This window comes from Drosophila obscura, unplaced genomic scaffold (genome assembly GCF_018151105.1).
Source record: "Drosophila obscura isolate BZ-5 IFL unplaced genomic scaffold, ASM1815110v1 contig_186, whole genome shotgun sequence".
In the NCBI taxonomy this organism is placed as follows: Eukaryota; Metazoa; Arthropoda; class Insecta; order Diptera; family Drosophilidae; genus Drosophila; species Drosophila obscura.
This window is the reverse complement of record NW_024542774.1, coordinates 5,274,002-5,287,310: the sequence shown is the minus strand read 5'-3', so window position 1 is coordinate 5,287,310 and position 13,309 is coordinate 5,274,002.

Genomic DNA, 13,309 nt, shown 5'->3' with positions numbered 1-13,309 from the left:
CTCTATCTCTCTCTCTATGCCGCCAGGCTGTCCGACCAGGGACTCTGCCTTCGACTGGGGCACAATGACATTAATAAGCAATTATAAAACAGAAATAGCAACTGCAAATTACTTCAAAAGGCTAAACACGAAAGGGAATTGGAAAGGGATGTGAAGCGAAGGGCGGCAGTGGAAGAGGCAGCCACTCCGTGATGCTCGTCAGTCTGTATCTGTATCTGTTTCTGTTTTCTGTGCCTCATGCCGCTAGTTCATCATCATATCACAGGCCGTAGCCATACATCTTCATAGCAGTGTGACTGCAAAATGACCTCCAGTTAGCTGGGATGCCGTCGGGCTCCGTTAGACGTCATCGTCATCCTCGCCGTTGCCGTCGTCGTCGTTGTTGTTTTTCCCATCATGGCATTGCACTGTTATAGCTTCAAGTGGCTTCATTCATTCCATGCCCGTCTCTGGGTATTCTCGGATCCCAGTCTCTCTGTCTCTCAGTCTTCCACTCTGCCTGTCCCTCTGTCCCTTGGTGGATGATGAAAAACTAAAACTGACGCCGCTCCACGACAGGCACGACAATGAGCTGACTGTTTAATGTCCAACCCGGACTGCGGGAGCAGAATGTTGAGCTGCCGCAGAGACGTGGGGCAGGGGGTCTTAGCTTTTTTTTTTTTTGCCAGCCAGCCAAACAAGAGCAACCTTTATTAGCAAAAAAAGATCCATTGGACAAAAAAGTAAAATGTTTTTAGTCTTGGCCAAGAATGGGCGCCTGTGGCAGGGATTGTGATTGTCGAATAGTCGAAAGGGTTTCTCTATTTATTGGACAGTTCCATTGCCCAGTCTGTCTGGAGTTTATTCCTGGAGTGTGGGTTAATGACTTGATTAGGATGCGACTTTTCTCTGCGCTTGCACAAACAAGGAGACAGCGCAAGCGTTGGTGCAAAATCAAAAAAGAAAGACTGGATTCCCGAAGTATGCGCCCACATATGTAGGATGTTTTTGGCTTTGGTTAGGGATTTCATAGTTTTCCCATAGACCATTTAATGCATCAATGACGTAAATTTTGATCTGCAAGTTTTTTTAGTTTACTTCTCAGCATTACTTTTTCTCTTCCACCATAGGACCAGTGGGGCAAACATCTTTGTGTACAATCAAGCTTCCGAGAGGATCTAAACAGATAATACCCTCTTCAATGGCAAGACACCAGATAAACTCCAAAGTCGAGAGACTACAACGACAGCTCAACTGTTTAAATATCAGCTTATATCAATTGGCAATCAGCAAAAAAGCCTGGTGGATGTGTTACATGTTACCATGATGGCCTGTATACATCACAAATAAATGCTTACTTAAACGATGTAAATCATGAACAAATAATACGATTAGCTACATCTAAAGGTTCAACGTATAAATGTGGGGCTCTGAACAACGATCACTCCTTAATCAGCGCTAGCAGGGACTTATTCTGGCCGTTGTCTTGCCATTTCTTGTGTCTGCGAAGGCGTTTAAGCCCCCAATGATACCCCCATAAGCGAATTTGCCCGCCCTTATAGTAGAAATTTAAGTCAATAAATCAGGCTGTTTAAAGGAGGATATGGACTATATATCAACTATATCCAGAATAATAACCCATGATAAATAATAATGAATAATTACTGTTAATTGAAACTCAGAAATCTACCTTGTATTGCCACTTGTTGTGTCAGTAGGACACCACCATCCCCCTAAGTGGATGTGCCAGCGCTAGTCCATCATAAGGAAGAAAGCGATCAAGGACGATCAAGGACTTCCCTGGTTTTCGTAGCTAGCTCTGTTAAATATTCATTTATCATATTATCATTTACCGAGAAGGTTCTGGCACTTGTACATGATGTTATATAACATTCTGGCATGACAGGCATTAGCAATTCTTAGTTCAGCTCAATACGGAGCAACATACTGACGAGTATGTTCATATCGAATCGGGGAAAAGGGGGTAGTATTGTTTTCCCACCACGTGATTTAATTTCTTTCGTAGCATATCCAGGAAGTTGTATAACACTCTTCCTTGGACGCACTTAGAAACGCTTGATTGGAGTTTTTACTGACCTTGAAATTAAATTGGTTCCAACAGAAAATCTGCTATATATAGAGGGGCTCCAAGCGAACGTCAAAAATTTGTCTGTGCAAATCAATCGAACAAAATGAAGCTGTTCCTGGGAGTACTTTTCTGCTTAGCCTTGGCTTTTGTGAACACTGAAGCTCGGCTTGTTCCCCCAAATCCGGGAGGAGACTTTGATAAATGATGTTGGATGATGGAAAATAATACCATCGATTCTAAGGCCATGTGCAAGAGTAAAATAAAATGATAAAGCAAGAATGAAACGAGAAGGAACGTGCGAGTCGCTTCTGGGGACGCGACTCTACTTATACCCGTACTCAGTCAGAATATAGATTTTTAAACTTTCAGAATAAAAAAAAAAAAATTGTACATCTTAAATTTTTTTGCTACATCTGTTATCTACATCTACATATGTATATTATGCTGCGCTTTTAGTTTTATCGTATCTTTAAAAATGTGCCTGCCACAGATTTTCGTCCTTTGTGGGGGCGGAAGGGGGCGGGGAAAATTTTGAAATATACTTGTAGCAGTGGGATATCACATAAGTCTGGAAACCAAATTTGGTTGCCCCAGCTCTTATAGTCTCTGAGATTTAGGCGCTCTACAAGACGGACAGACGGACAGACAGACAGACGGACAGACAGACAGACGGACAGACAGACATGGCTATATCGACTCGGCTATTGATGCTGATCAAGAATATATATACTTTATGGGGTCGGAAACGTTTCCATCTCTGCGTTGCACACATCCACTTTTACCACAAATCTAATATACCCCTTAACTCTTTTTTGAGTACGGGTATAAAAATAAAAAAAAAGGTGAAGCTCTTCCTGAATATTGTATTAAAGCTAGCCGCTCGTCTTTAATGCGAACCAACAATGGCGCCTGTTTGCTCCACTATAGGAAATGAAGCGATCAAGGACGATCAAGGACTTCCCTGGTTTTCGTAGCTAGCTCTGTTAAATATTCATTTATTATTTTATCATTTACCGAGAAGGTTCTGGCACTTGCACATGATGTTATATAACATTCTGGCATGACAGGCATTAGCAATTCTTAGTTCAGCTCAATACGGAGCAACATACTGACGGGGAAAAGGGGGTAGTATTGTTTTCCCACCACGTGATTTAATTTCTTCCGTAGCATATCCAGGAACTTGTATAACACTCTTCCTTGCACACACTTAGAAACGCTTGATTGGAGTTATTACTGACCTTGAAATTAAATTGGTTCCAACTGAAATTCTGCTATATATAGCATTCGTCTGTGCAGATCAATCGAACAAAATGAAGCTGTTCCTGGGAGTACTTTTCTGCTTAGCCTTGGCTTTTGTGAACACAGAAGCTCGGCTTGTTCCCGGTGAGGGGGGACCATACCATCGATTCTAAGGCCATGTGCAAGAGTAAAATAAAATGATAAAGCAAGAATGAAGCTCTTCCTGAATATTGTATTAAAACTAGCCGCTCGTCTTTAATGCGAACCAACAATCATTCTGAATGAGGGGACACCCGATCCCGAGTGGTGCAGAGGACGTTATCTGTACATCATACATAAATGCTTACTTAAACGATCTGAATCATGAACATTTAATACGATTAGTTGCATCTGAAGGTTCAACGTATGAACAACGATCGCTCCTCCATAATAAAGAATAATGAATGAATGAGAACTGTTTATTTTTCCGTAATCGAAACTCAGAAATCTACCATGGACTACTCCCTCACCGTTGTGATGCCACTTGTTGTGTCTGTAGGACACACCACCATTCCCCTCAGTGGATGTGCTAGCGCTAGGAAAGGAAGCGATCAAGGACGATCAAGGACTTCCCTGGTTTTCGTAGCTGGCTCTGTTCAATATTCATTTATTATTTTATCATTTACCGAGAAGGTTCTGGCACTTGCACATGAAGTTAGATAACATTCCGGCATGACAGGCATTAGCAATTATTAGTTCAGCTGAATACGGAGCAACATACTGACGGGGAAAAGGGGGTAGTATTGTTTTCCCACCACGTGATTTAATTTCTTCCGTAGCATATCCAGGAACTTGTATAACACTCTTCCTTGCACACACTTAGAAACGCTTGATTGGAGTTATTACTGACCTTGAAATTAAATTGGTTCCAACTGAAATTCTGCTATATATAGAGGGGCTCCAAGCGAACGTCAAACATTCGTCTGTGCAGATCAATCGAACAAAATGAAGCTGTTCCTGGGAGTACTTTTCTGCTTAGCCTTGGCTTTTGTGAACACTGAAGCTCGGCTTGTTCCCCCCGGTGAGGGAAAATAATACCATCAATTCTAAGGCCATGTGCAAGAGTAAAATAAAATGATAAAGCAAGAATGAAGCTCTTCCTGAATATTGTATTAAAACTAGCCGCTCGTCTTTAATGCGAACCAACAATCATTCTGAATGAGGGGACACCCGATCCCGAGTGGTGCAGAGGACGTCATCTGTACATCATACATAAATGCTTACTTAAACGATCTGAATCATGAACATTTAATACGATTAGTTGCATCTGAAGGTTCAACGTATGAACAACGATCGCTCCTCCATAATAAAGAATAATGAATGAATGAGAACTGTTTATTTTTCCGTAATCGAAACTCAGAAATCTACCATGGACTACTCCCTCACCGTTGTGATGCCACTTGTTGTGTCTGTAGGACACACCACCATTCCCCTCAGTGGATGTGCTAGCGCTAGGAAAGGAAGCGATCAAGGACGATCAAGGACTTCCCTGGTTTTCGTAGCTGGCTCTGTTCAATATTCATTTATTATTTTATCATTTACCGAGAAGGTTCTGGCACTTGCACTGAAGTTAGATAACATTCTGGCATGACAGGCATTAGCAATTCTTAGTTCAGCTCAATACGGAGCAACATACTGACGGGGAAAAGGGGGGAGTATTGTTTTCCCACCACGTGATTTAATTTCTTCCGTAGCATATCCAGGAAGTTGTATAACAGTCTTCCTTGCACACACTTAGAAACGCTTGATCGGAGTTATTACTGACCTTGAAATCAAATTAGTTCCAACCGAAATTCTACTGTATAAAACGGGGCTGGGGCTCCAAGCGAAAGTCAAACATTCGCCTGTGCAGATCAATCGAACAAAATGAAGCTGTTCCTGGGAGTACTTTTCTGCTTAGCCTTGGCTTTTGTGAACACCGAAGCTCGGCTTGTTCCTCCAGATATTGGATTCTAAGGCCATGTGCAAGAGTAAAATAAAAAGATTAAGCAAGAATGAAGCTCCTCCTGAATATTGTATTAAAGCTAGCCGCTCGTCTCTAATGCGAACCAACAATGGCGCCTGTTTGCTCCACTATAAATAATTCTGAATGGGGGGGACACCCGATCCCGAGTGGTGCAGAGGACGTCCTCTGTACATCATACATAAATTCTTACTTAAACGATCTTAATCATGAACATTTAATACGATTAGTTGCATCTGAAGGTTCAAGGCTCTGAACAACGATCACTCCTTAATCAAACCATAATGAAGCTCTAACCCGCAACCCCGCCAGGGGGATATCAACTATTTCCAGAACAAAAACGCATGAATGAATGATTCCTGTTTATTTTTCCGTAATCGAAACTTAGAAATCTAACTTGGACTACTCCCTTACAGTTGTGTAGGACACATCTGTAGGACACACCACCATTCCCCTCAGTGGATGTGCTAGCGCTAGGAAAGGAAGCGATCAAGGACGATCAAGGACTTCCCTGGTTTTCGTAGCTAGCTCTGTTAAATATTCATTTATTATTTTATCATTTACCGAGAAGGTTCTGGCACTTGCACATGAAGTTAGATAACATTCCGGCATGACAGGCATTAGCAATTCTTAGTTCAGCTCAATACGGAGCAACATACTGACGGGGAAAAGGGGGAAGTATTGTTTTCCCACCACGTGATTTAATTTCTTCCGTAGCATATCCAGGAAGTTGTATAACAGTCTTCCTTGCACACACTTAGAAACGCTTGATCGGAGTTATTACTGACCTTGAAATCAAATTAGTTCCAACCGAAATTCTACTGTATAAAACGGGGCTGGGGCTCCAAGCGAAAGTCAAACATTCGTCTGTGCAGATCAATCGAACAAAATGAAGCTGTTCCTGGGAGTACTTTTCTGCTTAGCCTTGGCTTTTGTGAACACAGAAGCTCGGATGGCTCCCCCCGAGGTTATTTTAGGTAAAAAATGATGTTGGATGATGGAAAATAATACCATCGATTCCAAGGCCATCAAATTCTATGTGCAAGAGTAAAATAATATGACAAAGCAAGAATGAAGCTCTTCCTGAAAATAGTATTAAAGCTGGCTCCTCGTCTTTAATGCGAACCAACAATGGCGCCTGTTTGCTCCACTATAAATCATTCTGAAGGGGGGGACACCCGATCCCGAGTGGTGCAGAGGACGACCAGGACTACGACCACCACAAAGATAGAGACCCATTTCCCGGCCGCAACTATCTGCTGCTATGTTGCATACATTACGCAGAATTTGGCGTTTGAATGCCGCCACAGCAGTACTCTGATTATTGCTGATAATGATAGTGCCAGACGACAGTCGGCAGTCGGCAGAACCAGAAACTAAACCAAAAACTTGCGGCTCGAATAGCTGGTGTGGGGTGTTGGTGTGGGGGCTGACTTTTTGCCAAAGCCAAACACGAAAATGGCCAACCAGAATGCTGCAAACTGCAGGCCGAATGGCTGCAACAGTGGCTGGCACATCCTGCTGCTGTTGCTGGGACTGGTGGTGGGACTGCCACAGATATGAGCGATAATTAAGTGTTTGCCGCATAATGATGTTGCCGTTTTTGCAGCATTCGGAAATCAGAAGTCACAATTGCAGTTCCCAATGACATTAGCCCAAAAATGGGGCAAGTAAAACCAAATTGGCTTAATTTTGCGGTTGCCCTTCTAGTTGTTGTTAAAACCCACAAAAGATCTGGGACCCAAGAGTTGACTCAACTTAAAGCTTGGAGGGAAATAAAGTCAGATCCTTTGTATATCTCATGTTATTTATACGTTCATCCTTGAATAGCATTCATCTACTTTATCTACGGTCGAAACTAACCTTTCATTTCTTCAACATTAAATCCACACGAATTTATCGGCTTTTACCCCATCATACATTCGCCCATTATTCCGGAAACTTTTGTGGCGAATTATTTCACTTGTTTCAAATGTTTAGTTAACGAAGGACACAGCCTTTGTACCATCCGGACATTGATGGGCTGAATGTCTGAGCGAAATATGAGGCCATCTCGAGATGCGCCATCGGGGGAGCCATTAAAAGTTGGAAAATATTTTGTTAGCTAAAATTAAAAGCGGCCATAAGAGCGGCTGCATGCCAGAGTAGAAGTGGAGTGCTCGAGTTGATGGGGACGCCGCCGGTCTGACCGTTTCAATTGAAAATCCAATCTGGGCTAGGTCTGATTTTGAAGTGGCTCACATGGACCGTTCCCACAGCAATTAAATTGGGCCCCAAACTGCGCCGAGCCAGGATATAACGCATTCGAATTCGCATTCGCCCAGAGTGCGAGTGGCCACCCGCCCCCAAAGGGAAGTTGACATGCTTTGCAAACAAACAAACAAACAAACAAGAGCAGAGAAAAAAGGCGGCCAAAAGACAACCGCAGACATGCAACAACAGCAGCAGCAGCGCATACATATGTGGGCCTGCTCGACAACAAAAAAAAGAAATGAAAATAGAAATAAGGGACACACGGGACGGGGCACAGCACTCAGCTGCTTGTCGGAGCTTGAAGAAGACATCGAAACAACCGCAAAAAGCAACTAGGTCCACACAGAGCCCCAGCCCACTCCATTCTCTGAACATTTTTCTGATGGTCTTTGGAGTCCTTGGAACAACAACTGCAAACTAAAAAGGACAACGGGCATACAAATAACATTAAGCCTGCACAAATCGGCAAACGGACTGCTCCCTGGCCCCGTCCAATCGTCCAGTTATCCAGTCGATGATGCGGGCCTTTGGGCCCCACCGCTCTCTGTCCGCAGACAGCAAAAGGATATCATCAGCCGCATTGAAGGTGAAAGCGCCCCATAGAGCCATGAGAATGACAATGGACCGATAGTCCTGGCCCTGTCGCCGTCCCTGCTCTGTGTGTGACACAAAACTGGCATTAGGCAAGGATTTGCGTTGATTATGGACAGCAATGGGTTTCGGCTTAAGCCATTTTCGAATGAAAAGACAATGAAACGTCCACCTCCACCTCACCCCTTTTTATATTGTCGCCCCGAACAGGCCATAAGACAATAATGCCATAAAAAGGCTCGATTCCAGGTGGAGCCGAGTTTTGGATGTTGCCACTTGGCAGATAAAGCTAATTACATTTCGTGGGCTTAAACGAAATGCTTAAGAGATTTATGCCCGGAGGTCAGCAGAGTGCGGAAATTGATAAGCCGCATTAATGGGAGTGTTCCTGAGAGGTTCCTTCCGCCCGGGACCTTGGGGCTGAAGGCCAGGCAAAAGGATCGAAGTAATCGAATGATAACTATCTGCGAAAATTAAAGAAAAATGTTTAGTTTCTTATTCCATTATTTGAAGATTTACGCCTGCGATTTCCATCCATCATTCGGTATATATGTTTCAGCTTTCCCTTTGCCTAACGCTCATGCGGCTTTTCCCAATGCGAGAGAGTGCTTTCAGTCGTACAAAAAGAAGAACTGAATTGCTTTCCAAGTCGTATAATTTGGCTTTTGACATTAGACATTTCCCAGAGTGTTTCCGTTGTCAGTTTGGACAGAAATTGCCATCATTTAAGCGCGCATTGAGATAAACATATTTTATTATTAATTCATTAGGCTGTTTTTTAATGGGCAGCATATTTTTTTTTTTGTTTTTTTCGGTCTGGCACTTTAATTGTTAATTAGTTTAATGTTCGGGACCGGGCCACATGGCCTACCCATACCCATTCCTCGCTCTCTCTCCAGTCTTCGCTGGCACCCAACGCAGTCGCCAAGTGTCGCACCCCCAATGAAAAAAGACGCTTTATTGGATGTTCTAATTGGGGAGTGCGTTGAATTGGAAACCACAGAAATTGGTTTGGTGTGGTGTGGTGTCTGTCTGGAGGCCACCTCCCCTCGCCCATCGCACCCACTTCGGCAGGCCATAAAAACGCCGGGCTAATAATTAAGAACCACCACCCACCCACAGCGCAAATTCAAATTAAGCACAAATGGGCGCAAGTGTCGCTTCCACCGAGCTCTGGAGCGGTGGGGTTCGGTTCTTTAAGGGCGTGCTAATCATAAAAGAAAAAAATACAACAAAAATTATGAATTTGTTTGGCGTAATTTTACGCGCTCACAAGACAAGAGCCAGAAGCCGGGAACGGGACAGAGACAGACACAGACACAGCGACCTACATAAGCAAGGAAAATATCGAATCGAATCGAACCGAACTGAACCGTACCGTATCGAATCGGATCGAAGTGAATGGTTGAGCCAGGGAGCGGCGGGGCTGTGCTGCCAATAATGACCCAATTTGGTGCATCAAAATTTATGTTTATTCGGTGGGTTCTCATCGACGCTGGCTCGTTGGCTCGCCATCAGCTTTGTGGCATTTTCCAATATTAATATGAATAAAAGTGAACGGAGAATGTGAAACGGGAAGGGCGAGGAGAGTAGAAAAGAGCCAACCGAAAATCGTAGCGCATAACAAGAAAATTACTTTTTAATCTTATGAGTCATTAGAAGACATTTCCAACAATAATGCTCCACCGAAGACGAAGAGGGAGCGGCGGAGAGAGGTGTGAAGAACCGATAAAGACCCGTCAAAGTGCTCTCGCACCCATGCTCTTGGGAACTCGCATCCAGATACGGATTCAGAACCTACTTAAGCTGCGTTGCTAAATGGGGAAAACTCTTTTGTCTAGTCCCAAACTGAAATGGAGTCTAATTTGGTTATGTGTGAAGTTTTGTTCAGAGTTAAGACTGACGGGAGTGTGGATCTAATACGGTTATATGGAAATGAAGCTGTCCCTGTTTGGGATAGTTCGATGGTAATGGGAACTGGAATAAGTATATTTCACTTTCATTATCATCGTCAATATCTTTTCAATATCCCTCCGTCCACATCCATAAAGCCAACGCCTGGCACACAAATGTATATTTCATTTCCCGTTTGGGTTTTGGGTGCACTTTCTTGGACCTTTAGTGGACCTTCGACATGCAGCTGTGTACGAGTATGTGGCATATGCCACACGTCATTTGCTTGTGCCCCGCACAAAACATGTCACTGCCCATTTCAGCCCGGCATCCTGCCACCTTTGCCTGCTCCTCTCTCTAGGAGTATCCTTCTATTTTGGCCACACAATGACACAAAGCCCGAACACACATAAAAGAAATTAATCAGATTTTTATTTAAACGCCCTTGCAAGGGGCGTCACCCAGCACACACATACACACACACACACAGACATTCATAGCGAGCTGAATGTGACCATTGTCCTTTCGAACCCAACCCAACCCGACTCGACTCGACTCGAGTCTCTTAGCATTTTGTGTGCAATTTTTGTCAACATGTTTTCCGCACAACGCTGGGCCTTTGTCTTCCTCCTCGCTACCCATGACACCCTTTGACCGCCTGTCAGTTTTGTCAGCATTCTGCGGAATTACGAACGCCCCGAATGATGCCAGCAGATTTTTATATATTTCTATCCCCCACCCCAACCACGACCATTGTATGAAAACTCGTTGCGTTCTGCCAGCCCATCCATCTATGTGCATCCATCTATCCATCCATCTATCTATCTATCTGTCCATGTCCCTGCCCTATCGCTTCCCCCATGTGGTTAGTTTGGTTTTGTCATTACAATTGTTTGCGTTTTCCAACATTCAATGCCAGTCAGAGCCAGAGTCCTTTGTTGGACTGTGCCTGTGCGCTCGCTCTGCTCCTCTGGCCAGGGACATGGGCCACAGACAAAGAGTTGCCTGCCAGTTGCCAGTTGCCAGTGTGGAGCAGTGTGTGGCAAACGGAAATCCCGAGCAAAAGTTCCGTTTAAAATTTCACATTTTTCTCGCAGTTGTTGCGAGTAGTTTGCGGAACAAACATTCTTGGATTCAATAGAGCAGCGCTCGGCATAGTTGCCCCAGCTTCAGAGACTACATGGCTAAGTTTGGGAAAGTATTTTGCATAGTTGAAGCATGATTGGTCTTGTAGTCTCGTAAGATAATTGCCATAAGAAATTCACTTGTGCTGCAGCACATCCTCAACATTCTCAGAAGTAGATGTCATTCAAGTCCTTTCCTCTCTCCTGCCCAACTTTTTACATTGTAATTGTGTTTCTTGTGTGGTTTTCCATGGCCCCTCCTTGCTTCAATTTCCCATTCCTTCAACGCACCGCACCGCAGACAAAATGATTGCAAATGTGTTTTTAAACCAAAAAGTTGCCAAAAATAAAACCCAAAATAAATAAGAAAAAAAAGGAAGCGAAATCCCTGTGTAGATTCTCACTTAGTTTGCAGCATATTAGTTATGTGCCATAAACAAGATGCGATGCGACGGTCGAAGTGGCGCCATGGCCCAATGCAGCCGCCTCGATAGCGCCAGCCAAGCACAAAATTGGGGAAGCCACCCGCTCCAGGAGTCCTCCGCCCACCGTTCGGTCCAGCCCAATGACGCCGCCGCCATCATCATCATCAACCTGCGACAACTTGCAAAACACAAACGAAATTGTTCAATGGCGCCGCAAAAATGACCAAAATGCGATGCCAGCAGACGCGCCGCCGTTTTATTTGCAGCAACGCCACTTCCACATCCGGCGGCCAGTTGCCCCGGGCTCGGGCTCGGGCTCCTCCCTCTCACCCGGCCTGCAGTGGCAAGCCAAAAGCTGCAAATTGATGGCGACTGGCGCACATTCAAAACGCTTTCATTATTGTCATAAGCTCTGGCCCCTCCTTGGACTGCGGCTGCTCCTTGCGCTGATAGCGCTGAAAAATTCTTCAACGTACTTTTCGATTTCCGCTCCGTAATATTCAAGTGATTACGATGTCGGACTGTGGCTGTGGCTGAGGCTGCTCCCCGCCAACACAGGAAGCTACAAAGTGCGCCCGGCTGGACAACTTTAGCGCTGACGTGCGCTGATTTCAGGACTCGGGCTCGTCCGGTGCCTAACCAAGTCTCCGCCGCATTATTTGTGTTGTTGAGTGTGCTTTTGGATGATAGAGTCGAGTCCGGTAGGGAGAGGAAGAGTGAGGTTCGGTTTCGGTTTTCGGTTTTCGGGTTCAATGACAAAGTTTACTACCACTAAGTATTTATAACTATTATTTATGAAGCCGCTGCGCCGGTCCGAACCGGACCCCGACTCCGCTTTAAATGCTCAGTGATGCGCAACGAATTTCTTAATGGTGCAATTTGGCGTTTTATGTTTGAAGTTTAGGCGAAAGGCGATTTCCCGCTGGATATGGTGATGGGGGGAGGCGTGCCAAAGGGGCAATAGAGTTGTGGGGGCAACATTTTTTTCAGTCCGCTATCGCTATGTGCATAAAGTTTTCGCAAACAATTATGGCCCCTGGCAGAGGACCAGCCATCTAGACTCTGAAGGAGCAGTCGAGGCGAGCCACGCAGACAGTAGCTGGAACCGTATCCTGGCTGGAGAAGCAACGACAGTTGCCGTTTTTCATTAATTTCATGGTGCTATTTCCGCACCACACTCCTCTGGCTTCCGGCAGCTGTAATCATGCTCTATAGCCGCCCAGTGGTCTGACTCTGGCTCTGGCTCTGGCCCCGCGCTCTCTGGGGCCGTTTCCTATTGATTTGAAAATATGTTTTATGATTCAATACTGTGATAGCGGGATGCCATTAGAGATGGCAGCCTGTGGTCGGTCCCCAAATGGAAATGAATGGCAATGTAAGCGGCATTGTCTAATAGATATTCAAGTTCTTGGCTGACTGACCCAATTGTGCCCGATGCAAAGACAGGATGAGTAAATACTCGTACAGGATATTATTCCCATGTAGCTCAAATCTAAATTCAAATATGGCAACTGTATGGGAAATTCCTGCTTCTGTTATATTTGACCCAACACATCGCTTGCCATCTGCGATTTGCCACAACAATGTATCTGTTAAATAAAATTGTTTAAATTCAATTCGTGATAGCGATAAACTCAACAGCTCCCCACCAGTTAAATATCAAATAGTCATAGCCGGAATGCAGCAAAAAAAATGCTGGAAAATTATGTCAGGG